This window comes from Podarcis vaucheri (genome assembly GCF_965113315.1).
Source record: "Podarcis vaucheri genome assembly, chromosome: 5".
Taxonomy (NCBI): Eukaryota; Metazoa; Chordata; class Lepidosauria; order Squamata; family Lacertidae; genus Podarcis; species Podarcis vaucheri.
Genome location: NC_138763.1, coordinates 80,996,525 through 81,024,516, shown reverse-complemented (window position 1 = coordinate 81,024,516; position 27,992 = coordinate 80,996,525). Strand labels below are relative to the sequence as shown.

The 27,992-nt window shown below is 44.4% G+C and overlaps 1 long non-coding RNA gene across 1 annotated transcript; it reads right to left on the bottom strand.

Annotated features, from left to right (window-relative positions):
* Nucleotides 1-35: 35 nt before the first annotated feature.
* On the bottom strand, nucleotides 36-12,211 carry LOC309532394. The gene is made up of 4 exons (XR_014219841.1): nucleotides 12,153-12,211; nucleotides 3,363-3,449; nucleotides 2,816-2,951; nucleotides 36-226 (listed from the first exon to the last, which is right to left on the bottom strand). It is a non-coding gene; the product is annotated as an uncharacterized lncRNA (long non-coding RNA).
* Nucleotides 12,212-27,992: the final 15,781 nt, after the last annotated feature.

Sequence of the window (27,992 nt, the reverse complement as noted above, 5' to 3'; positions counted from 1 at the left end):
AGCACGCTTTCGTGGAAAATCCATCTCTTGGTATGAATTTCAGCGGATTTAATTTGTATTGGAGTTCTGTCCTCTCTTTTTTGTCTCTGAATGCTCCCTTCAGCTCAAAGCCCTGAATAATTATGTGCACGCATGTTTTACTCGCAGTTGCACGCATAGTGGATTTGTAGTTCAAAGGCCACCCAAACAGTTATTTGTTCTTGCCCAGGAACATGTCACTCATGATCTGGAAGTGGATTAGGCATTAAAGGGTTAACCATCAAGACAGAGCAGGCATGAATTGGTGCAACAGAACACGAATATCATGGGTAGGCAGACAGCTTGGCATGAAAAGGTCTAAAATATCAGAAGAATGAAGGCCTCCCTGCAATACATGTTCATCCATATAAACATAAATATAATCACCAAAAGCTTGGCAGCTTTGGGGATGGCTAACTGTGTTTCCAGAGCAGAATTTGAATGAGTGAAACTGCTCTTTCTTTTCTTTTCTTTTCTTTTTGTTTTGGTATAATTTCATTCCCCTGCCCCACATTTTGGAAGCAAATTTAAAATAAAGATCTCTGTGTTGTTGTTTTATTAAAAAAGTGCACATTTCCTCAGGTGTACTGTGGTTTATAGGGACGCGGGTGGTGCTGTGGGTAATACCTCAGTGCCTAGGACTTGCTGATCGTAAGGTCGGCGGTTCGAATCCCCGTGGCGGGGTGAGCTCCCGTCATTCGGTCCCAGCTCCTGCCCACCTAGCAGTTCGAAAGCACTCTTAAGTGCAAGTAGATAAATAGGGACTGCTTTATAGCGGGAAGGAAAACGGTGTTTCCGTGTGCTGCGCTGGTGCTAGCTCGCTAGAGCAGCTTCGTCATGCTGGCCACGTGACCCGGAAGTGTCTTTGGACGGCGCCGGCTCCCGGCCTCTTAAGTGAGATGGGTACGCAAGCCCAGAGTCGGACACGACTGGCCCGTACGGGCAGGGGTACCTTTACCTTTACCTTACTGTGGTTTATTGCTCTGTTGTAAACTGGACTTTAAATACACTATATATTTTTTCCTTTTGGGGTCTAGAACAGATGATATATCACTCCCAGTCTATCCCAACATGTGTGTGTGTGTGTGTGTGTGTGAGAGAGAGAGAGAGAGAGAGAGAGAGAGAGGAAGAACAGTAGTACAGTCGTACCTTGGATCCCAAATGCCTTGCAAGTCGAATGTTTTGGCTCCTGAACGCCTCAAACCTGGGAGTGTGTGTTCCGGTTTGCGAACGTTATTTGGAACCCGAACATCTGACGTGGCTTCCATGGATTCCGATTGGCTGCCGGAGCTTCCTGCAGCCAATCAGAAGCCGCACCTTGGTTTTCGAACATTTTGGAAGTTGAACGGACTTCTGGAACGGGTTCCGTTTGACTTCCAAGATACCACTGTATCTATTTGGATTGGTGGGGCAGAGGACAGGGAGGCCAGCACAGGACAGAGCTACAACCCATGACAGCCAGAGTTAGCTAAGTCTAGTGTTGTCCCACCTTCCTCCCTGTTACATTCTACAGGGACTACAAGGAGCAAGCTCACAGCCAATGTCATCCCCTGGACAGATTGTAAACAGGAAGGCGGGCAGATGAGTGCTGTCTGTGAGCAGGGTGAGAGTGGTGGAGCACTTCCCCATTCACTCAAATAGACCAGCCTCCACTCTGTGTGTTTGCGTGCATGTACATGCAGTTCATCTCCTTCTGTTTCCCAAATCCAGGGTACCGGATCCACCTCTTCTGGTCTCATACGTGCAAGCAGGGGTGGAATATGCAAATTCCACTTACACATCTACATTTAAGTGCACTTAGGCAGCAAATGTGGGGCTGATTTCTTAATTTAATGGGGAAAACCATCATGCCATTTTCAGCTCAGCACACTGAACCTAAGATGAGCCCTGCTGAATCAGGGCGGTGGACCGTCTAGTCTAGTATCTCGTTCTCACAGTGGCCAACCAGGTGCCTGTGGAAAGCTAGAAAGCAGGACCTGAGGACAACAGCACTCTCTTCACCTGCGGTTTCCAGCAAGTGTTATCAGAGGCAGGAATTTATCAAATTCTCATTGAAGGCCTCCAAATTGGTGCCCACCACCAGGTCTTGTGGCTGTGAGTTTTACATGTTGGCTGTGCACTGCCTGAAGAAGTACTAAGCTGTATGTGCACATATATTTGGACTGTCTAAAGGTAAGATAAAGATAAAGGACCCCTGGACCGTTAAGTCCAGTCAAAGGCAACTATGGGGTTGCGGCACTCATGTCACTTTTAGGCCAAGGGAGCCAGCATTTGTCCACAGACAGCTTTCCAGCTCATGTGGCCAGCAGGACTAAACCGCTTCTGGTGCAACGGAACACAGTGATGGAAACCAGAGCGCATGGAAATGCTGTTTACCTTCCCACCACAGCAGAACCTATTTATCTACTTGCACTTTAACATGCTTTCGAACTGCTGGGTTGGCAGGAGGTGGGACAGAACAATGGAAGCTCACCCTGTCACAGGGATTCGAATCACCAATCTTCAGATCGGCAAGCCCAAGAGGCTCAGTGGCTTAGACCACAGCGCCACACATGTTTACCTTTGGACTGTCTATCCCAGTGGGTAGGAATCACATTTCTCCACATTTGGACTGAATCAGGAAAGAGGCATGCCATCCTACCCAGCCCTCTTATTTCCCCCCATCTTATGGGAAACTTCCTATTTATCACTTGAGTGGTCCCATATTTCAATTTAGAAAAATACCCTGGCTTGTTCCCCACCCCCACTCATTTTTCCAGTAAAGGGTGGACTAGAATGAACTGTAACTACTTTTCACCTCCCAGACGAAAAATGTCTCCATACAATCCTTGACTGCAATCTACGGTCTGCTTGCTGCTGCCCTCCTTCAACGCCACTTCCACAGTTGCTTTAGGTGACTCCTTGTGTGTGCAAAAACCTTGACGGACCCCAACCTGTATGATAAACATCCAGTTTGATCATATTTTGATCACTCAACCTTTTTTCTGCCGGTGCTTATGATTCTAATTCATTTTGCGCAGCTCTGTACAAAAGAGGGGCTAAAAATAAAAAAAAACCAGCCCAAGAGCAACTTGCACAATAAATGTCCTTTCTGTGCCATTTGATTTTTTTTGTTTTTTTTTACTCCTGCCAGTACAAAGGTAATTCAAATCCTCCTTGATCGCTATTCTAGGGTGGATTTTTAAAAAGGCATTTAAAAAAAAAAAAATCCACTCTCCTGAAGCTTTCCAGACCTGCCACCTTATCCTGCCCCGGAGTGCAGCTGTAATTTCCTGTAATATTTCTAACCATATATCTTTCACTTCACTACAAATTGCCTCGGCTATTGAAGTCACCCTGCATACCTTGTTTCTTCCTCTCTGCCATAGACTCCCTTTCCTCCTACAGTATATTTCCATGCTCGAATCTGTCATTGCAGCGAGCTCTGTGCCCTGGGAGTTAAGCAGTTCTGTCAGTTTGCTGATTAGATCAAGTCTCTCATACTCCTGTTTGCTACACGCTTCTTTTGAAATGCACATGCTCTGAGTCTTTTCCGATAAATGCCCATCGCATTCATAGAGGAGGGAAAACAACAACCCAGAAAGGACATCATTGGATGTGTCACTTCCCACTCCCCCCACTGCGGGTCTTCATCCTTAATCCTTTCGACTTGCTACCTGTTGCTCATTATTTATTTCTGCTTCAGTAGCACTTATCCATCACAAACAGAAGTTGGTTCATTGTTTTGTTTTTAGTCTTCTAAATCCCTTTGTTCTGATATCACATTCCATGTACAGTGGTACCTCGGGTTAAGTACTTAATTCATTCCGGAGGTCCATTCTTTTTTTTTTTTTAAAAAAAAGATGTTTATTGAGAATTTTAAAATTACAAAAAAAAAAACAAAGAAAAAAGAGGGGGGGAAACAAGAAAAAAACAAATAACAATTAAACAATACAAATCGATAAAAGTCAAAAGTAAAAAGCAAAAACAAAACACATAGTACATCAAAATCAGAAAGCAAAAATAAACCACAAAGATTTAAAAACAGATCCAATATTCCCAAATCCTTAACTGTCATTACCTTATTTCATCGACCTCCTCACACCTCCCTTTTTTGTATTCTAGTTGTTGATTGTCACAGCAAATCCTTTCCATTTTTCATAATATTCTGTCATTAAATTGCCTTAATCTATTTTAACCTTATCTTACCATAAAAAACCCTAAAACTTAAAACTTAAATCTTATTTATACCAATTTCTCATAACCATAGCATATTTTTACATAGTTCTTTTTAACATTTCTGCTAAAGCCAAATAATTTCGTTCCAACATTTTTCTAATACTCATTAATTTTAGAAAACATTCCTAAATAGAATTTTTTAAAACTTTCTTCCAATCTTCATCCAACGTCTCTTCCTCCTGGTCTCGGGTTTTGTCAGTCCTTTCTATCCCATCTATCTAGTTCATTAACCTGGTAACCTTATGTCCGAGGCCCTTAAGTCTCTTCCATGTCCCTTCCGCAGATCTTCTTCATATTTATACCTGTACTTTACTTTGTCTTCTGCTCCTTTCACTCATGGAGACTCCAGCTTGACAATATTTTTGTCCCTTCTCGACAGATCAGCCCCTTTTCCATAGTCCACACTGAACTCCATGTGGTATTTAAAAGCATGTTTCAAGGTCCCTCCAAAGTTGAGGACCCCCACAACTCCAAACTCCTCCTGGCCCAACGCCAGACTTGAAAAGACAAAACATCCCTGCATACGGGGGTCTATCCAGCCCCCCATCTCCAAGCCAAACAAGACTCTATCTCTCCAAATCTGGCTTTTTCCAGGTTCATTCATCAGATCCAACAACTCATGTTCCTGCTGGGCCGCAGTTCCCTCCATCTCTGCCTCCCGGGGTCCAGCCACAGCCTCCTCCCTCATCTGATCTGTCAGAGCACACTCCTGAATTGATTCCTGAGTGGGTTCTATATAGATACCCACTACCTGTCCAAAATTTCTGATCGCAACAGTCATCAAATCCGTCTTCTCATGTAACTGTTCCAATAAAGCACTTGTCTTGCAGAAAGCACGCGCCAGAGCCTCCGAGTACATTGTTGTGCAAGGTCAAAGTCTGATCCCACGATCTTAATCTATTGCAGCTGCAAAGCTCCCCAGTTCAGATTTAATAACAGTTTCACAAGCTCCCTCTAGGGGAAGAACTTCTATTTGTATCCATCTCTCTCTCTCTTTTTTTTAAAAGCAGATTTAACAACAAAGTTTCCTTTTTCAGATATTTTGTCAATATTTTATTCCTTTTAACTGCGAAGGAGAACAATGGAATCACTATGTTTCTCTTCTTTTAACTGTCTGTCAAAAAATAGTCAATGAACTCTGAAAACGTCTGTCCTGACACCCCGCTGCCAGGTTCAAGACGGTGGAAAATTGCTTTTCTTTACACACTCTTCTGCAGGTTTAAACAGTCCAGAAAAAAAATCCCCCCTCTTCTCCTGCTTCCAAAGGGGGTTCAGTAATTTTAGATGTTGAAAGTTGATCCTTTACAAACGGTTTACTAAACTCTAGCTTGCCATGTCTTTGCTTTAATCTTTCTACAAAAAGTGGAAGGCTGACTTCCTGTTTAGACCTTCCCGCTTCAGTGCCAAATTAAAGGAATTTCTTAGTCCAATTTTCCGTTCTACTCACGGGTCGTTGTTTAGAGTCCAATTGTTCAAATTTAACCTACTCACGGGTAGTTGTTTTTGTAGCCAGATTGTCACAGGAAAAAGGTAGTGCTCTCCGGTAACGGCTGTGCGGCTTTGCTCCACAGAAGAAGCAGTTGACTCTCAGCACCGCGCCGCTTGCCCCGCTTCGCTCCGGAGCCCGTAATTGGGTTCCTTTACAAATTGGGGGGGGCGCGAAAGGTGCCCGCCAAGTCCCACAGTCACAGGCTTCACCCGCCTGTGATTTTTTAAAGGGTCCTCGCTTCACCGTAGCGGAACAGACCCGATTTCCGTAGAGCCAGTCCCTCCAGATCAGAGGGAGTCCGCCATTACCGATGGCGCCACCCCGGAAGTGGCCCCTGAGGTCCATTCTTAACCTGAAACTGTTCTTAACCTGAAGCACCACTTTAGCTAATGGGGCCTCCTGCTGCTGCCGCACTGCCAGAGCACGATTTCTGTTCTCATACTGAAGCAAAGTTCTTAACCTGAAGCACTATTTCTGGGTTAAGCGGAGTCTGTAACCTGAAGCGTATGTAACCTGAAGCGTATGTAACCCGAGGTACCACTGTATATCGACCCAAAACTGGGGAGCTGAGGGGTATCGGGTGGGGAGTCCACAGCTGCAACCCTTACTCAGCTCTGGCAAAAGGAGTTGTCATGGAATTCTTCTCAATATTGATCCACGACAGATTCCAATGTACAGTTAGCAGAGTAAAAACTTAAACATGTTGCAGGATTCCCCCAAAATAGACCAGAGGTAATTAATATTTCATCCAGAAGAGCTTTACTGTGACTGAAGGCAAATGAGCATCAATGGTCACAAATCCAATACATTCAGGGTTGGCATCGTCCATAAGAAATCCAGTTGTAGCAGACTTAACTTAAACTTACAATAACTTACAGTAAGTCTAAATCTTGACACTAAGCATACTATCTACAGAACACCACAACAGAAGGAGGAGAGATAGAAAGAGAAAGGGAAACCCAGGATCCTTCTGGCCTTACTTTTGTAGTCAGCATGACCTTGACAGAAGAGATAACAGAACCAGTTTAAGCCAGCTGTACTCAGCTTCCCAGAAGGAATAACCCAAACATCATGAACCTTCTGCTTGTTTCTTTCACACAGAGAAGCTTCCAGAACCCTCTTGAATTAATTATAATAGGAAAGATCTCTACACATCAGATCAATACTTTCTGTACTAAGAAATGCAAACTGTCAGTAGTAACCAAGGAATGTTCCTTACACCAATTGACGATGAAGAGCCATGTGATACTTCCTACAATTGTTTCATAGTCAAGCTTGCTTTACAAGTTTAAGCAACCATCAGGAATTGTACTTGCCCATTTGATGTTTTTCCCTTGAGTTAAATGCTGGGCATTTTGTTAGAATAAATTAGAAATTCTGGATGGAGATACATTGGGGAGGGGAATCATGCGGTCCCACACCCTGTTTCATTAGGTTGCATCCCCCTGATGTGTTAAAATCCACCAGATAGGCATATGAGAAAAATGTGGAATAGGGGACTTGTACCCATATCTTGTGTCAACTGTGCTATGCATTTAAAGTAGTATCGTACCACTTTAAACAGTCCCCACCCCAAATCTTGGGGGCTTTAGTTTACAAAGGCTGTTAAGAGTTGTTAGGGGCCCCCTATTTCCCTCAGGGAGTACAATTCTCAGAGTGATTGATTATTTGACCGCTCTGGGTTTCTGACGTTTGTTAATGAAACTTGCTTGTATCATTGTGGAAAGAGCTTCTCAAGAATATTGGTTGTTATTTAATGACTATCTAATCTCCCTCCCCGCCAATGTAATTATGAAATCCTGAATACGGAGATAAATGGAAGGAAAACCAGCCATTATACAGCCACTGTTCCCCCCTTCCTATCCAAAATTTGCTTGCGGTGGCGGAGTAGCCCAACTCACAAACAATTCAGAAATTCAACAAAAATTAATTTCCTCCTTCCTCCAGCTGTCTCTATCTCAGGAACATAGTAGTAATCTTACAGGATCCCCTCATTTTTCCTATCAAAATAAACACATTTGGTTGCTGGTCAGCTGAGATCCTTTCCTGCCACTGTGTTGCACTGTTTCCTTCCTCAAAAGTTGTGCTCCGGTGCCTTATTCATTAATTAAATGAGAAAATGAAGTGGACTTCCATTTGTTGCAGCTCTTGGCAGATAATCTACTGCATGGTTGCACCAGTGACAAAACCATGAAACTTTGCTCTTACGGGTTTGTGAACTCCATGACCCTTATGCCGACACTTACTCTCTGGAAATCATGCTCTCTCGTGATTTCTTTTTAAAGAGAGCACCTTCTGGAGGAACTGCCTCTCTTAACCTGCACTCACTGGGAAAGGGACCTTAATTTCTAATACTCTGAAAATTCAGTTTCTGCATGGACAAAGTGTCGCTAGAAACTATCCCCCACCACTCTCCTACTACCTAGGCTAGACTACCTAGCCTAGTCTCATGGGGTTGTTGTAATAAAATGGGGCTGCTTTTGGTGGCAGATGTGCCTCTTAAGGAATGCCTAGTACTGGCCTACAGTACTCCTAGGCCATTGTAGCTAGTTAAATCTCCCCCTCCCACACTTGCACAAATTCCAGCCTTACGTCCAGATTTTGCTAGTCTTGCTGCCAGAAATGCATGCAAATACGTATTTGCATAATTGAATTATTTCAACAAAAAGGATAGTAACAGAATTTTTTTGGCAAGGGTGTGGTGGGCAGAGAACAAGCAGAGAGAGTGTGCGGAACATAGCAATTTCCCATTTTCTGCACATATAATCATGGCGCATTTTAAAAGTAACAACACTCATTTTAGCACACTTCCTGGCTGGGGGGAGGGGAAAACAGGCAGGGAAAGGCCCCTTTAGCCACCTACTGTTCTGAAATGATCACTCAATGTCAGGTTCTATTGGTCAGCAGTTTGAATATGTGTGACAGGGTGAGCTCCCATTTCTCTGTCCCAGCTCCTGCCAACCTAGCAGTTTGAAAGCACACCAGTGTGAGTAGATAAATAGGTACTGCTGTGGCGGGAAGGTAAACAGTGTTTCCGTGCGCTCTGGTTTCTGTCACGGTGTCTGTTGCTCCAGAAGTAGTCAAATGCCGGCTCCCTTGGCCTGACGCGAGAAGAGCACCACACCCCATAGTCAGGTTTGACTAGACTTAACTGTCCAGGGGTCCTTTACCTTTTCCTTACCTCTATCAACTATCTGGAAAGGCTGTAATATGTTTTTTTTCCCTGTTTGGGGTCACAGAGAACTTTGAATCAGCTTCCAACACAAACACAGGGGTTTTTTCTATGCTTGCCCTTTGAGAAAGTTTTGTTCTAATCCTGCCAGCCTGTGCCACTCTTCCTATACCCGTGGGGATCGTTTTACTATTGCTTATTTAAGTGAAACAAAGTCAACTCTTGAAATGCTTTCACAGGAACCTTACCCCCACCCCCGGTTGTTCAAAAAACAACCCATTATAGGAAACTCATTTCCCCCTTTATTTAAAACCTAAATAAGTACCTCTGGTGCCTCCCTTGAAATGAATTAGTTATCTTGTTCATCTGCCACATCCTGGGGCTAAATAATTAATCATAGCCAGGTGCAGTTTGTTGGACTTGTTGTTCTCGAGAAATACAATAGCGAATAAAAGACAGAGAAAAGCTGTTCAGGGAGAGTACTTCAGCAAAGCAATGAACAAGAAGGATAGTTCATCTGTGCGGGTTTAAAAAAAAAAAGTGATGGTGGGTAAGTGCCAGTGTTTGCAGAAATATCTGGCTTTATAAAGTTAGCTTCTGCCAGGAGAAATTTCTCCATCGTTTACTTCATTTCAAAATATAGCAGATGCCTTTTTATTGTGCATTCATGATGATTTCTGCCCATGATTGTATCAAGTTGGTTATACGCAATTCTGCTTTCCATACTATTTCCACCAGCAAAAGTTTCTTTGTTTCCAATTAGGGGATGCCCCACAACGTCCTGAAACTTTTTATACCACTAAGGTTCTGGGTTAATTTTTGCCTCGCTTTTGTTGCACTACATGGCTTGGATGCAGTATTTGACATTTGCTGCAAGAGCGCTGTCCATGGTACTAAACTCACACTTGTCCCTTCAGTGTTCTTACTTTGCCAGCCTGCCTGTCTAAGGAACCAGGAACCACCAGCCCATTCTGGCATGGACTATCACCCTTCCCTGGTAGTGGGTGTCCCCACTAATTGTGACAGAAGGAATTCTTATTTATAAATGTTCTTCAAAAAAACCCAGAACAAAACTGCTTTCCCCAAAGAAAAAACAAAGCTTAATTTCTTGCTGTAATTTTGTTAAGCATTGCTTTTCTGCAGAAGTATAGAGATCTGCTGGAATACAGTATACACACACATGTACACACACACACACACACATGCATCTTTTTGTAAAACACCACTGTCCACAGAAGGAGAACACTACTCCTTTGAGAGGTTAGCAAGGGAATAAATAGTGTTTTTTTTTCTTCTGAAGGTCTTTTGGATGGCCTTTGTGGGGTGGGGGGATCATTTAAAATAATTTTGATCTTTTTAGCAGTGCTGATATGCTTTTCCAGAAACATAGCATTAAACAGAATCTCAAAAGGAATTTTGAGATTCCTTTTATGAGATGAGATTTTATTTTGCCAGAGAATTAGGACCTTCCTTTCTTAAATTCCCCTTCCTTGCCAGCAATAAAGCTGGAAAAACGCATGACACATCATAGAATGGGGAGAATAGCAATAGAACAGAATGGAACCAGAGCGATCTGCATGTATTACCCTAACTCCCCTGTATTTGTTTTACAGCCTCTGAGTTTACAACCCTCATTTAAGTCTGGAACTCCAAAACCCCAAATCAATTGCTATTGAGTAGGATAATATAGTGATGATGGATTTGCCAATGTCTGATTTCTACTTTGCCCCACATCCTTTTATTGATCTGTTTATGTATGCTGAGGAAGGGAGAGATTTCATGTTTTTTAAAGGCCTACACTGCAGTTCTACAGACCATGAATTCACAAACTACACCTTGAATAGTAATACTACCCCAGAGTAAGACGCTTGAGAGGAATCCAGGTCATTTTTTTAGAAAAAAAGAAAAAAAGATGCACATAGCACGTAAACCACAGTATATTGAGCAGATGATGATGATTATGACATTTATTTGTTTAGGATGGACTTCCTCACCATCTGCTTTTAATTGGAGGTGGCAGAGATTGAACCTGAAAGCCCTAATGCACTCAACATATCTGCTCTGCCACAGAACCAGAGTCCCTCTCTCAACAAATAGATTTCTACTCCCAGGGTACCTTCCAAATGAGATAATATTCCAGGACTAAGACTAAGGACTAAGATAACAAGACAAATTTCCTGTTGGGAAAAAATGGAGGATGTGTTCCAGTTTCATCTCAAAGTGGTGATGTGGGGGGTGGGGGAGAGAAATTACCAGGTCCAGCTTGGTAAATTGTCTCTAGTGAAAAAGTCACCTAAGTCATGTTGACAGAAGAAGAAGAAACACACACACAAAACCCCAACTTAATATTTCCCAATAAGCGATTCAGATTTAGTTGCAGGGCAATTGCCATTCAGTGTAAACAGAATACTGGTTTTCTCACGCATGGTATGACTTGAAATGACAATCTGGAGAGCTCTTGCTAAGCACCACCATAACTATAGTTATAGCTTGAGCAGAAACGGTTGTTCTAAATCTGCAGCATGCCTACAATTGGATCCTGGTAAATTAATTTGAAATGCAGCGGGTAGGTAGATTGTTTCAATGTGGGCAATGGGACCAGCCCTGTAGTTATCTGTGGAGTGAGTGACTTAAAGAGTATTTTTGAAGACAGATGCCTTAAACACTGCTTGCTCCATCACCAGGAAGTTAATTAAACATCTCCAAAAGCTTTGAAACCAAGTATCTTTTCTGCTGCCACTCATACCCACAGTACAGTGGTACCTTGGGTTACATACGCTTCAGGTTACAGACGCTTCAGGTTACAGACTCCACTAACCCAGAAATAGTACCTCAGGTTAAGAACTTTACTTCAGGAAAAGAACAGAAATTGTGCTCCGGCGGTGTGGCAGCAGCGGGAGGCCCCATTAGCTAAAGTGCTATCTCAGGTTAAGAACAGTTTCAGGTTAAGAACAGACCTCCAGAATGAATTAAGTTCTTAACCCGAGGTACCACTGTACATAGCATCACTTATGCTTACCCTTAAATTTTAAAAGCAAGACACATTTTGAAGATGTGGTTCAGTCAGCTTACCACCAAGTGCTCCTGCTCAGGGCTACCAACAGACATTTTAAAATATGAGGGCGCCCAGTGCTTTTTTTTCTTATAAAATGTTTACGGGTACTCTCTTTTTTACTCCAGAAAAATCACAATTTTATAGTTCAAATCGGGAAAAATAAATAGTTAATGGACAAAAGTACAAAAACCATGCATTACCTCATATTACGCAGCTGACAGCTCACAGTAACTTCCACATTGGCATGAGGTTGTGAGCACTAACATCTTCCTGATTCCTCTGCTTGCTGTTGGTGTCTGTCGCCAGATGTCGTCCTTTCAAAAACCATGAATTTACAAACACTGAAGGCTTAAACAAACTCAAAGGGAGGGCCTACCAATTTTACAAACATTAAGTTGGCTACAGTGTTTCAATGCAATGAAGCTCTTGTTAGATTCAGTATTAAATTCATCACCGTGCTAGATTCCAACTCCTACTTCACACATTAAACACTCGCTTCCGTCTGAGACTCAGGAAACATGTGACAGGAAATGAGGCCGCCATTGGGGGTAGCAATGGAACTGACAATTCACCGTGCTAGAGAAGAAACTAAAAAATTTAAAAAATGTAATTTCTTCTCCCATTAGATTCACAAAATGTCCCCCCAGAAAAAAAAGCACTGAGGGTGCCATTCATATAAGGCAGCCTTCTCCAACCTGCTGCCCTCCAAATGTTTTGGCGCAAAACACACATCAGCCGCAGCCAGCAATCTAAATGGTCCTAGATGTTGGGAGACATAATACAACAGCCTTTGGATGGCACCAAGGTGGGGAACGTTGATGCAAGGCAAGTGTCGGGAACCGTTGTCTTTCCAGGATGTTGCTGAACTACAACTCCCATCACCATAGACCATTGCCTATACTTGCAGGTGCTGATGGGAGCTGTAGTTCAGCAACAGCTGGAGGGCCAAAGTTCCCCATTCAAAAATTTTGCAAGTCTATTTAAAACTCTTTGCTTCCCTTGCATTTTCCTCCAATATACTCAAATTTGTCTCATGGCAACTCTATCCCTGCCCTTAATCAAGAAGAATCCAGCTATGCACTTAGTTTCTCCCAAAAATTGTTGGTTTGTAGCACTCTTTATTAGTGCTGAGTTGAAACAAAAGGCATATTTGCAATATACAGTCATACCTTGGAAGTCAAATGGAATCCATTCCAGAAGTCCATTCGACTTCCAAAACGTTCGGAAACCTGCACCCAATTGGAAGCTACGGAAGTTGCATCGGACTTTTGGGTTCCAAAGAATGTTCACAAGCTGGAACACTCACTTCTGGGTTTAATTCAAGAGGGTTCTGGAAGCTTCTCTGCATGAAAGAAAAAGCAGGTGGTTCATGATGTTTGGGTTATTCCTTCTGGGAAGCTGAGTACAGCTGGCTTAAACTGGTTCTGTTATCTCTTCTGTCAAGGTCATGCTGACTATAAAAGTAAGGCCAGAAGGAAACTGGGTTTCCCTTTCTCTTTCTATCTCTCCTCCTTCTGGTGTGGTGTTCTGTACATAGTATGCTTAGTGCTGAGGTTTAGACTTATTATAAGTTATTGTAAGTTTAAGTTAAGTCTGCTGCAACTGGATTTCTTATGGACAGTGCCAACCCTGAATGTATTGGATTTGTGACCATGATGCTCATTTGCCTTCATTTGCAGTAAAGCTCTGCTGGATGAAATATTAATTGCCTCTGGTCTTTTTGGGGCGTCGGGAAGGAATCCTGCAATGTGTTTAAGTTTTTACTCTGCTAACTATACATTGGAATCTGCTCTGGATCAATATTGAGAAGAATTCTATGACAAGACAAAGAGGGAGAAAGCCGACAGCCTGGACCATCTTTTGGATTGGTTGTAATTACAAAGGCAGACAAGTTGTGGTTGGCTGAGGGCAGACTGAGGTTGGTGCAGCAGTGCCCCATTGGCCCTAATGGACAAGCCTCCATTCGATGTCACGAACAATTTTAAAATTCTATTATTTTTCAATGTTTTAAGATTATTTTATATGTGCCCACTTGTAAATGACTTCTGATGTCCTCCCCACACCCAACACGTTCACATTTTCTGATTATGTGGGGTGTGATGACTCGAATGGTCTTTGGGCAAGGGGGCACAGCACAACTATGAATCTCCTTTAATTTAACAACTTGCTACCTTCGCTGGTATTTTCATTTAATTGGTATTTTCCATATTATTTCAAACCAATTGCCTAGAACTTTGAAAGTTGAAGACTGGGAGAGTTAAGTGGGTACTCCTAATATGGAAAACAAACTCAAAGCTACACTTTGGTATATAATTAGTTTAACCTTCTGCTACTGATGAGCAAATGTGTCTTGTAAAACACATTTTATAACCATTGGAAGGGGAAGGGGAATTTGGTATTTTCTTTTTTAGTGAGAAATGCACATTATAGCATACATTGTAGTTATTTATTTCACACACACACAATAGAGAGAGAAATAATAATAATAATAATAATAATAATAATAATAATAATAATAATAATAATTTATTTATATCCTGCCCATCTGGCTGGGTTTCCCAGCCACTTTGGGTGGCTTCCAACAAAATATTTAAAATACATTAAAACATCAGACATTAAAAACTTCCCTAAACAGGACCGCCTTCAGATGTCTTCTAAAAGTCAGATAGTTGTTTATTTCCTTGACATCTGATGGGAGGGCATTCTACGTGGTGGGAGCCATTACCGAGAAGGCCCTCTGCCTGGTTCTCTGTAACATCCCTTCTCGCAGTGAGGGAACTGCCAGAAGGCCCTCATAGCTGGACCTCAGTGTCTGGGCTGGATGATGGGGGTGGAGAAACTCCTTTAGGTATACTGGGTCAAGGCCATTCAGGGCTTTAAAGGTCAGCACCAACACTTTGAATTGTTCTCGGAAACGTACTGGGAGCCAATGTAGGTCTTTTAAGATTGGTGTTATGTGGTCTTGGCAGGCACTCCTAGTCACCAATCTAGCTGCCGCATTCTGGATTAGTTGTAGTTTCTAGGTCAGCTTCAAAGGTAGCCCCATGTAGAGCGCATTGCAGTAGTCCAAGTGGAAGATAACAAGAGCATGCCACTAATCTTGCGAGACAGTCCGCGGGCAGGTAGGGTCTCAGCCTGCATAGTGGATGGAGCTGGTAAACAGCTGCCCTGGACAAAGAATTGACCAGCACCTCTATGGACAGCTGCGACTCCAAAATGACTCCCAGGCTGCACACCTGGTTATTCAGGGGCACAGTTACCACATTTAGGAACAGGGAGTCCTTCACACCAGCCCGCCCCCTGTCCCCTAAGAACAGAACTTCTGTCTTGTCAGGATTCAACCTCAATCTGTTAGCCACCACCCATCCTCCAACCACCTCCAGGCACTCACAAAGGACCTTCAGCGCCTTCACTGGTTCCAATTTGAAAGAGAGGTAGAGCTGGGTATCATCCGCATACTGATGAACACCCAGCCCAAACCCCCTGATGGTCTCTCCTAGCGGCTTCATGTAGATGTTAAAAAGCATGGGGGAGAGGACGGAACCCTAAGGCACCCCACAAGTGAGAGCCCCGGGGTCTGAACACTCATCCCCCAATATCACTTTCCGGACACAGCCCAGGAGGAAGGAGTGGAACCACTGTATAACAGTGCCCCCAGCTCCCAGCTCCTCTAGACAGTCCAGAAGGATGTCATGGTTGATGGTATCAAAGGCCCACCAGCTGTGAGTGCTGACAGCCACTCCCTGGAAGGCCCTTTCCATCTGGCTTTGGGGGCAGGGCCCAGGTTCAGCCTGCCCTACTTCTGCTACTCCTGGGAGGCTGGAGATACACGTACTGGCTGTGAGTGCTGACGGATGCACAAACAAACAAACAAACAAACAAACAAACAAACAAACAAACACACTGCTTGGTTGTAAAAACAAACAGACAAACAAAGCAGTTTTGTAAAAATCCTCAAAGCAGGTAAAACCACAAAACTGCTTGGGCTGTTGTGATTTGTGAGGGCTTGTTAATGTGTAGCTATGCTGGTCCCGAGGGTTAACCGTGCGACGAGGTCTGGGTCCAGTCCGAGGTTGAGGGTGCAGTATGGAGGCTGTCCGTCAAAGCTGAAGTGGGGTCCAAGGCAGGGAGTTGGGTGAGGTCAGGAACTCCGGCAGAAGAGCAGGAACAGGCTACCAACAATGTTGCTCCCACAACCTGGTCTGAAAGCTGGCTGGCTTTTATCTGCCCCGAGGCATAGGGTGGTCCCGGTCCACAGGTGACTTGCCTCTCCTGGCCTGGAGGCGAGCACTCCTCCTGCAGGAACTTAGTTCCCTCTGCCTCTCTGCCCTGAGCCTCTGCAGCTCAGGAGAGACTGGAGGGTTACTGGACCCAGAGGCAACCTCAGATTCCCCTGACGGGGCTGAGAGTGGAGCACCTGCAGGCAATGTGTCCTCCATCACCTCAGGAGCCAGAGCAGACTCAGCTGGTGCCTGCACCCGAGGATCCAGCACAGGTGAGGACCCTTCAGGCTCAAGCCCCAGCCCCAGCTCAGCTGGTTCTGGAGGCGGGGACTCCTGTGCAGGCTGGGATGCCTCAGGTTCAACCTCCGAGTCCAAATCCCAGGCCATCACAGTAGCATTCCTTAATAGATTGTTAGAATGTAAGAATGGCCAACAATTATGTGGTTTGGACAAAGAATTTGCACTGTACTCTGCCTCCAAGTCCCTCCTAAGTTCACTTTGCAACATTTGCAAATCACATTTGTTTGTGTGTTTTTTAATAAGGTCCTCTGAAAACTCACCAGCATTTTAGTGTGCATTTCTCTACACATTTTGGAATGTACTTTCATCTTCACATTTTTTTACAAGCAATTTCCCTTAATATAATGCAGCTAACTACAGTGGTACCTCGGGTTACGCTACCTTCGGGTAACGTAATTTTGGGGTGTGAACATGGCAAACCCAGAACTGTATCTATCTACCCGGAAGCGCTCTATTGCGCTACATGCGTGCGCAGAAGCAGCACCTCTAGATACAGACTTTTCAGGATATGTACAGACCCCCAGGATGAATTAAGTTCGTATCCAGAGGGTCCACTGCAATACGTGCATCTTTACACATACCCCACCCCATACACAGGTTTATTGTTGTTAGATCAGTGCGCTACAAAATTTGGGAACGTCTGAATTTTGAAGGATAGCTGCATTTCAGCTCATAGACTCTTTTGGCAAGTCAAATTAGGTAAGTTCACATGAAAAGGTGAACTGAATGAAAATTCTCTCCTGTCCCTACTTCCACTCTAAGTAAATCTTGGCTGTGAGATGTTATATATTCCTGCTATGAAGCTTCCATTTCATCCAACAGTGTATGCACACATATCCAACAGGGGGTACTCATGTCGTATTGATCCAGATGACTTCCACATAGGTTCTTTGTCCCTTAAAATCAGCTGTTCTTCATGCTTCAAAGTCCCAATGCCTATATCCACTGTTTCTCAAACTTGGGTCCTCAATTGTTGGACTACAACTCCCATCATCCCTAGCTAGCAGGACCAGTGGTCAGGCATGATGGGAGTTGTAGCCCAACAACAGTTGGGGACCCAAGTTTGAGAAACACTGCATATATCACACGTTTATGAGTTTCCATATTGTGAAACTTGCACCCATAACATTTATTAAGCTACAGATGGTGTGGAGCATATCTAGAAGATGCCGCTGCTCCCACAAGTCCTCTTCCTTGATCTGGTAATACAGAACTCAAGTTTTTCCTCTAAAACACCAAGCTTTGTGGCAGCGGTAATTAACACATCTCATTTTCAAGCCTTGAATTTAAAGGCGAGAGAGCAGCTTAACCTTTGCAGATTTAAAAGGTGCATCGCAAAAACAACTCTTGTTTATACCTGCACAGGACCGGATGAAGAAATCGTATTTGCAACTGAATTTGACAGACAGCTTCAATCTGGCTATTTGTCTTCTGTCTGGAAGCCCTAATCCTGAATGTTGTCAAGTGCTTTTCTGAAAGGTTTTTCTTTTTCATCATTCTCTACATCAACATTGCCAAGCCATTGCCCCATTCAGTAGGCGTCCCCTGCGAACAAGTGTGTTGAAAGCAGATAAGGAGACGAGAATTGAATCTCCTGCTTAAATTCCAGCTTGAATCCTTCCTATATATTTTGAAGTGAACCAGAACAGTACAGTCGACAACCCTTGTACCTGCTCCGCCACCTAAATAAATCTGAATCGAGGATTTCACCATACATGGGTTAAGTGAATAGGAAGTTTTCTTGGACTGTTATCTGAGGGTCTATTCTAAGGACATTTTGTATTAGAGACTGTTGGGGAAGAAAAATCTTACCCAGAGGGTGGTGCCCTTGGCCATTCGTCAATCTGCCAGTGGCTGTTGTGGGATCATGACATTTTCTTACTGAAGCAAGTGAAAGGTAGAGCACCATGATATATGACTTCTTGCATTTGCAGAGAAACATGGCAACATGATTTCCTAGAACCAGGTTTCCACTGAGGATTCCATTTTGTCCATATTAACATTTGCCTTTGTGGTTCCACATTTTGCATCCACAAATACCAATCCATACATCCACACTCTCCAAATGTTCCTTTTGCTAAAATAAGATACAGCTTGTGCTGCTCAAATTATTGCAGACCCATGCAGCTTTGTGTATTCCTAGCAGCACTGAATCTAGGAATCCTCCACAGGTAAATGCTCTAATGCTTCTTATTAATTTAATACATGCTGCAACCCTGCGCATATGGAATTTCTATATAACCCACTTATGTAGATTGCTATTAAAGTAGTATCAAAATTGTATTAATTAATAAATAAATGCTACCTTGGTTGTGAGTCCTGTTGAATTCAAGAGGACTTACTTCTGAGTAGACATCTATAGGACTGAACTGCTGATCTTGTCCAAGGGCTTGGTAGGAAATCATACAGAGAATGTTTCATGTCTCTGTCTCCCTACCCTTCACCCCACTATGACTTTTAGTCTAGGCAGGTAGGTGTCATTGTGAAGGCTGCCACTGCAACCACTGATCATGTGTTTGGGAAACATGCAGTGCTATTTTTCTAGAAAAAGATGTGCTGGAACTCACTATGAACATGTCCTTTGTTCTCTTAGAATGGCAATGCCACCCACTAGAAAGGTGCTGGAACCCAGCTGAGAGGTGGGTATTTAAAGGTAAAGGTAAAGGACCCCTGGATGGTTAAGTCCAGTCAAAGGTGACTATGGGGCTGGGGCGCTCATCTCACTTTCAGGCCGAGGGAGCTGGCATTTGTCCACAAAGGCAGCTTTCTGGGTCATGTGGTCAGCATGACTAAACCGCTTTTTTGGAGGTTCTAGCAGGGGAGCACAGCTATTGTATACCCTTGACCGAAGAACGGTACACTCCTTCTATCTCGGATGGTCGTCCTCTTCCACCGAGCGCGCAGCTTCGGGAGGGACGCACATGGAGTGGTGAGGGAGGAAGGGGACACCCGCCTAGCCAGCCAGATGAGCCGAATCAACCCTGGAGATCAATGGGGTGACAGATGTCGCAGCCAGATCGCCCTCTCTTCTTTCTTTTTTTTGTATTTTTTCCTTTTATATAGTTCTTTCTTCGGTCTATACTCTTAACTTTGTATCTGAAAAATTTAATAAAAATAAACCGCTTTTGGTACAATGGAACACTGGGATGGAAAACAGAGTGCACAGAAATGCCATTTACCTTCCCGCTACAGCAGTACCTATTTATCTACTTGCACTAGTGTGCTTTCGAACTGCTAGGTTGGCAGGACCTGGGACAGAGCAACAGGAGCTTACCTCATTGCGGGGATTCGAACTGCCGACCTTCTGATTGGCAAGGCCAAGAGGCTCAGTGGTTTAGACCACAGCGCCACCTGTGTCCCTGAAGCTGGCAGTAGCAGTGGGCAGAGACAGTCATTGTCTGGTATCCCAAAGACACAGCAGTGGCATGTGAGTTCTGATCACATTTTCCCATCAAACTGAACCCAAACTATTCTATGACTCCCTAACATTTTTGGCTGGTTTTGGAGAGGCAGCCTACAACAACTGAAGGAGAGCATCAGCATGAGATCACAATAGCCAGTCCTTGGAGCTGGCAGCATCAGCACGATGTCACCATGTCCAGTCTCTGCCCCTCAGTCAAGCAGTGTCAGAATGAGATCACAATGGCTAGTCCCTCCCCTTAAAGCAGTAATCATAATCATGAAATCACAATGCCCAGTCTGCCTCCTTCAAGCAGGCTGCATCACCAGGAGGCCACAATGTTCAGTCAAGCAGTACAAGGTTGCTATGGGAGTCCCTCTCTTTCAAGTAGAAGGGGATATATTGTGCTCTGAAGTCATCAATCTCCTTGAAGCTGGCAGTAAAATGGTAAAAGGTAAAGGACCCCTGGATGGTTAAGTCAAGTCAAAGGTGATTCTGGGGTTGCAGTGTTCATCTTTCTTTCAGGCCAAGGGAGCCGGCATTTGTCTACAGATAGCTTTCCAGGTCATGTGACCAGCATGACTAAACCGCTTCTGGCACAATGGAACAGCGTGATGGAAACCACAGCACACGGAAACACTGTTTACCTTCCCACCACAGCAGTACCTTTTTATCTACTTGCACTGGTGTGCTTTCAAACTGCTAGGTTGGCAGAAGCTGGGATGGAGCAATGGGAACTCACCTTGTCACATGGATTCAAACCACCGACCTTCTGATCAGCAAGCCCAAGAGGCTCAGTGGTTTAGACCACAGCGCCACCAGTGTCCATGAAGCTGGCAGTAACAGTGGGCAGAGGCAGTCATTGTCTGGCATCCCAAAGACACAGCAGTTGCATGTGAGTTATGATTATCTTTTCCCATCAAACTGAGCCCAAACTATTCCATGATTCCCTAACTTTTTTGGCTGATTTTGGAGAGCCATCTCCTGATGATCTCTGCTGACTCTCCACAGAGAGGAGGAGGCGTGTCCTGCCTATTAACTTATTCTGCCCAGCAACATATCTGTGTGTGTGAGAGAGAGTCAGTCAGTCAGTGTATCGGAGAGAGTGAGAGTGTTAGAGATCCTAGAGATTAGATTGCTGCTAAGAGCAGCTGCAGACTCTCAGTATAGCATTGATTTATGCTCAGAATACTTAGCTCTGTATATAGTTTTGTACCATAGTTGTAGATATAGAATAAAAGGAAGATATTTTCAGAGCTGCTCTCCGAGTGGTTTATACTCTGCAAGACTCTGCAAAACTCTGCTGCGCAACGACTGAATTATTGAGACAGTGAATCCGGTGCTCTCAGCTCTAAGCTGTGAGTCCACAGCACTGTGACCTGTTCCTGTGAGAAAGGAGGTCTCTGGCGGTGCTACCCAGCTCACCTAGCCCAGTCGGGGTTGAGGTGCAAGAGTCCAGTTGGTGCACTGGCTCTAGGGCGATGCTGACATCGGTTATGGGCCCAGTCGTTGTTCCAGTCGTCTGACCTGGCGTTGTTCCAGTCATCCAAGGCGTCCCAGTCGTCCCAGTCGCCAGAGGTTTCTGTTGCTGTTTGCTGGACGGTGGAACGGACGCTGCATGCTGGACTGATTTGTGGTGCCCAGAAGCAGAGCTGTTTTGGAGCAGAGTGTTCAAGCTGCCGCTGTTGCTGTTGCTGCTGCTTGATTTATGGAGGTATGTTGCTGACTGCCAAAGGAAGAAGATAGCATCCCTGTTTGCCTGTTAATTGCGCTCTGAGTGGGAGAGAGAGTGGCTGAAGGAGTCAAGGCTTTATCTGTGTTGCACGAGGGAAGTGTCTTGCTCTAAGTAATAGCAGACATGGCCTGTGCACATTCTGGCCAGATGGCTCTGTCCTTTCCCCTCCTCACGCCTGAAAACTATGGAGTTTGGCAAGTAAAGATGAAAGCGCTTTTACAGAGGGAAAAGCTATTTCACACGATAGAAGATGACCCTCCAGATAAGGATGATGATGATTGGGCTGAGTGGCATGCTGCAGATATGAAAGCCCGAGGGACAATTATTTTGAGTGTTTCAGACCACTTGCTGGTGAACTTAGAGGGTCAAGAGACTGCACAAGCTGTTTGGCATAAGTTGAGAGATATGCATCTGAGACAAAATGCTGGTTCCAGTGTGATTTTCTTTAAGAAGCTGTGCAGGCTGCAGTTGGAGAAAGGTGGTGATTTGCCTAGCCATCTATCTCAATTAAAGCGTCTCAGACAGGACCTTGTTCAGCGAGACCTGGCTATTTCAGAGGCTGTGTTTGCAATGCTGATGATCAATAGCCTAGATGAGTCTTATGATGGAGTAGCTGCCCAGATTTCCACAATGCCTTCTGACCGGCTAACAGAAGATTATGTCTCTAGCGTGCTTCTGAATGAGTGGGATCGGAGACAGGCTGTTAGAGAAAGCCGGGACAATGGTGCTGTTAAAAATGTGCTTGAAAATGTGCCTGAGTCTTCAGCAGGGGAAAGTGAAAGTGAAACTGCTGCTGTTAAAGCTTTGAAATTGAAGCGGTGCTTTTCGTGTGGAGCACAAGGCCATTTGAGTTTCCAGTGCAAGAAGTCTTCAAAGAAGAAGGGAAACTTCAGAAGCAGAGGGGGAGGAGGAAGAAATCCCCAAGCACCTGCTACTTCAAAGGCCTTGATCTCTCGCTGTTCCAGTCAACGTGGGCGGAGTTTCTTCGTGGTCGACTCTGGCTGTTCAAACCACATGGCCAAAGATAAGAATCTCTTTGTTCAGCTTGAGAAGCAAGAGAAAGAAATTCATCAAGCAGATGGGACAGTTCTCACAAGTGTGGCTCAAGGAACTGTGTTCTTAAAGAGCCTGAATGCAACTATTAAAAATGTCCTGTATGCACCTGATATTCAGGACAATTTGTTGAGTGTTTCCCAGCTTGATCATCAAGGGTTTAAGGTGGTGTTTGCTAAATCTCGCTGTGAAATTCTTAGAGATGGCAAGCTCATTCTGTATGCAAAATGTGCAAATGGATTGTACCAATTGCCTTTTGTTTCAGGTACAGGCACTGCAGAAGCAACTGAGAAAGAGTGTTGCAATTTGTCTGTGGATAAGAATGAGAAGTTGCATGACCAATGTATTCATTATTATCACCGTATTTATGCTCATCTGAATTTCCAGGCTGTGGCAAAAATGCCTGATATGGTTCAGGGTATGAGGTTGAAAGAATGTCCCTACCACATGAAATGTGTTTCTTGTGCTGAGAGTAAGGCAAGGCAAGCTCCCAAAGGTACAGAGTCTGGGAGAGAGGCCAAGAAACCATATGAAGTCATTCATGCAGACTTAGTGGGGCCTCTAGCGCTCTCTAGAGGCAATTCAAGGTTTTTCATGGTTCTGATAGACTCCTATTCAAAATATGTTTGGGTCTATGTGCTGCAGAAAAAGCCTGAAGCCTTTACCAAGTTTCGCCAGTTTTGTAAATGGCTCAGAAATGTACATAATGAGAATGTACGTTTTTTTTTTTCACAGACAAGGGTGGAGAGTTTTGTTCAGAAGAGTTTGAGAGTTTTCTTTCTGAACAGGGCATTGAGCATAGGACGGCCACGCCCAGATCACCCTGGCAGAATGGTTTATGTGAGAGAGTAAACCAGACTCTGCAGCAAGGAATCAGAACGCTGTTACATGATTCGGGGCTGCCCAATCCTTTTTGGGCCGAAGCTCTTTCGTTTTTCTGTCATGTGTATAACAGGAGATACCAGTCTAGTGTAAATTGCACCCCATATGAGATGCTTCACGGAAGAAAGCTATGTGTAAAGCATTTTAAAATTTTTGGTTCGGAGGTTTGGGTGCACACCTCGCAGGGTGACAAACTGAGCAAGCGTGGAGAACATGGTATTTTCCTAGGATATGAGAAAGGGTCTTATCGTGTTCTGATCACAGACATGAAAACCATAAGGCTGACCAGGAGTATTGATGACAATCCACAATGGGACAAAGTTGGCATTTTTCAGTGCCATCCCATTTGTGATGATGGTGCAAAAGGGGCAAAGAAAGTTAAGAGAGAGGCAAGTGTTATTGGTGGTGATAATCCTGATGCCAATGTAGTTCCAGATGATGGCACAGATTATCAGAGCCCAAAAGCCTCGGGTGAGTCTGACGCTGACTCAGACTTAGCAGCTTCATATACTTTAGCTCCCCATTCTCCCAAAGAGGAGGAAGCACCAGAACAAGAGAATCAGAGAGTTTTGCGCAGATCCGAGAGAACAACCAAGGGTGTACCACCGAAAAGGTTTTCTGAAGAGTTTGCAAAGACTGCGGTCACGAGCAACTCTGGTGGGGTTTTCAAACCTAGCATGAAGTGTGCTGAGAGTAGTAGCACAAAACGCTTTATTTATTTCCTTACCTGATATTTAAAGGAAAGCGTGTATTTCAGTTCTGAAAATGGTTTGTTCAAATCTGCTTAATTAAAGATGTCAATTTGTATCTAAAAGGAAGAAATATGTGTGAAGAGTTTTCTAGAAGCTGCTTATTCAATGGTATTGTAAAAGTGTGTTATATGCTGGGAAGAGAGATACCTGCAAATATGTTAACCAAGGTTGTAAGCAGAGAACAACTTTTGGAGTGTTTATGTAAATTGCAGTTATGTTAAAGATTCTTGAAATGGTCGGATGAAATGGGGGAGGATGAGGAGATTTCACCCCTCCCATACCCAAGACTCTCCTGACCATCTCCTGATGATCTCTGCTGACTCTCCACAGAGAGGAGGAGGCGTGTCCTGCCTATTAACTTATTCTGCCCAGCAACATATCTGTGTGTGTGAGAGAGAGTCAGTCAGTCAGTGTATCGGAGAGAGTGAGAGTGTTAGAGATCCTAGAGATTAGATTGCTGCTAAGAGCAGCTGCAGACTCTCAGTATAGCATTGATTTATGCTCAGAATACTTAGCTCTGTATATAGTTTTGTACCATAGTTGTAGATATAGAATAAAAGGAAGATATTTTCAGAGCTGCTCTCCGAGTGGTTTATACTCTGCAAGACTCTGCAAAACTCTGCTGCGCAACGACTGAATTATTGAGACAGTGAATCCGGTGCTCTCAGCTCTAAGCTGTGAGTCCACAGCACTGTTACCTGTTCCTGTGAGAAAGGAGGTCTCTGGCGGTGCTACCCAGCTCGCCTAGCCCAGTCGGGGTTGAGGTGCAAGAGTCCAGTTGGTGCACTGGCTCTAGGGCGATGCTGACAGACTACAACAACTGAAGGAGAGCATCAGCATGAGATCACAATAGCCAGTCCTTGGAGCTGGCAGCATCAGCATAATGTCACCATGTCCAGTCTCTGCTATTCAGTCAAGCAGTGTCAGAATGAGATCACAATGGCTAGTCCCTCCCCTTAAAGCAGTAATCATAATCATGAAGTCACAATGCCCAGTCTGCCTCCTTCAAGCAGGATGCATCACCAGGAGGCCACAATGTTCAGTCAAGCAGTACAAGGTTGCTATGGCAGTCCCTCTCTTTCAAGGCTTGCTAGAGAGGTTAAAAGCAACAAAAAAGGCTTTTATGGGTATGTTCGTAGCAAAAGGAAGAACAAAGAAACAATGGGGTCACTCAGAGGAGAAGATGGTGAAATGCAAACAGGGGACACAGAAAGGGCTGAACTACTCAATGCCTTCTTTGCCTCAGTCTTCTCCGATAAAGAAAACAATGCCCGACCTGAAGAATTTGGAGCAAATGATTCAGCAAAGGAAACACAGCCCAGAATAACTAAGGAGATAGTACAAGAATATTTGGCTAGTTTAGATGTATTCAAGTCTCCAGGGCCAGATGAACTGCATCCAAGAGTATTAAAAGAACTGGCAGATGTGATCTCAGAACCACTGGCAGTCATCTTTGAGAATTCCTGGAGAACAGGCGAAGTCCCGGCAGACTGGAGGAGGGCAAATGTTGTCCCTATTTTCAAAAAGGGGAAAAGAGAGGACCCAAATAATTACCGCCCAGTCAGTCTGACATCAATAGCAGGGAAGATTCTGGAGCAGATCATTAAGCAAACAGTCTGTGAGCACCTAGAAAGGAATGCTGTGATCACCAATAGTCAGCATGGATTTCTGAAAAATAAGTCATGTCAGACTAACCTGATCTCGTTTTTTGACAGAATTACAAGCCTGGTAGATGAAGGGAACGCAGTGGATGTAGCCTACCTTGATTTCAGCAAGGCATTTGACAAGGTGCCCCATGATATTCTTGTAAAGAAGCTGGTAAAATGCGGTCTTGACTATGCTACCACTCAGTGGATTTGTAACTGGCTGACTGACCGAACCCAAAGGGTGCTCATCAATGGTTCCTCTTCATCCTGGAGAAGAGTGACTAGTGGAGTGCCACAGGGTTCTGTCTTGGGCCCGGTCTTATTCAACATCTTTATCAACGACTTGGATGATGGACTCAAGGGCATCCTGATCAAATTTGCAGATGACACCAAACTGGGAGGGGTGGCTAACACCCCAGAGGACAGGGTCACACTTCAAAACGACCTTGACAGATTAGAGAACTGGGCAAAAATAAACAAGATGAATTTTAACAGGGAGAAATGTAAAGTATTGCACTTGGGCAAAAAAAATGAGAGGCACAAATACAAGATGGGTGACACCTGGCTTGAGAGCAGTACATGTGAAAAGGATCTAGGAGTCTTGGTTGACCACAAACTTGACATGAGCCAACAGTGTGACGCGGCAGCTAAAAAAGCCAATGCAATTCTGGGCTGCATCAATAGGAGTATAGCATCTAGATCAAGGGAAGTAATAGTGCCACTGTATTCTGCTCTGGTCAGACCACACCTGGAGTACTGTGTCCAGTTCTGGGCACCACAATTCAAGAAGGACACTGACAAACTGGAACGTGTCCAGAGGAGGGCAACCAAAATGGTCAAAGGCCTGGAAACGATGCCTTATGAGGAACGGCTAAGGGAGCTGGGCATGTTTAGCCTGGAGAAGAGGAGGTTAAGGGGTGATATGATAGCCATGTTCAAATATATAAAAGGATGTCACATAGAGGAGGGAGAAAGGTTGTTTTCTGCTGCTCCGGAGAAGCGGACACGGAGCAATGGATCCAAACTACAAGAAAGAAGATTCCACCTAAACATTAGGAAGAACTTCCTGACAGTAAGAGCTGTTCGACAGTGGAATTTGCTGCCAAGGAGTGTGGTGGAGTCTCCTACTTTGGAGGTCTTTAAGCAGAGGCTTGACAACCATATGTCAGGAGTGCTCTGATGGTGTTTCCTGCTTGACAGGGGGTTGGACTCGATGGCCCTTGTGGTCTCTTCCAACTCTATGATTCTATGATTCTATGATTCTAAGTAGGAGGGGATATATTGTGTTCTGCAGCCATCAATCTCCTTGAAGCTGGCAGTAAAAAGGTAAAAGCTAAGGGACCCCTGGACGGTTAAGTCCAGTCAAATGTGACTATGGAGTGCAGTGCTTATCTTGCTTTCAGGCCAAGGGAGCTGGTTTGTCCACAGACAGCTTTCTGGGTCATGCAGCCAGCATGAATAAACCGCTTCTGGTGCAACAGGACACTGTGACGGAAACCAGAGCCCACGAAAATGCTGTTTACCTTCCCTCCACAGCAGTACCTTTTTATCTACTTGCACTGGTGTGCTTTCAAACTGCTAGGTTGGCAGAAGCTGGGATGGAGCAATGGGAACTCACCACGTCACATGGATTCAAACCACCGACCTTCTGATCAGCAAGCCCAAGAGGCTCAGTGGTTTAGACCACAGCGCCACCCGTGTCCCTGAAGCTGGCAGTAACAGTGGGCAGAGGCAGTCATTGTCTGGCATCCCAAAGACATAGCAGTTGCATTTGAGTTCTGATCATCTTTTCTCATCAAACTGACCCCAAACTATTCCCTGATTCCCTAACATTTCTGGCCGATTTTGGAGAGGCAGCCTACAACAACTGAAGGGGAGCATCAGCATGAGATCACAATAGCCAGTCCTTGGAGCTGGCAGCATCAGCATGATGTCACCATGTCCAATCAACCTATTTATCTCCTTGTACTGGAGTGCTTTTGAACTGTTAGGTTGGCAGAAGCTAGTACAGAGCAAAGGGAGGTCACCCCGTCATGGGGATCTGAACCT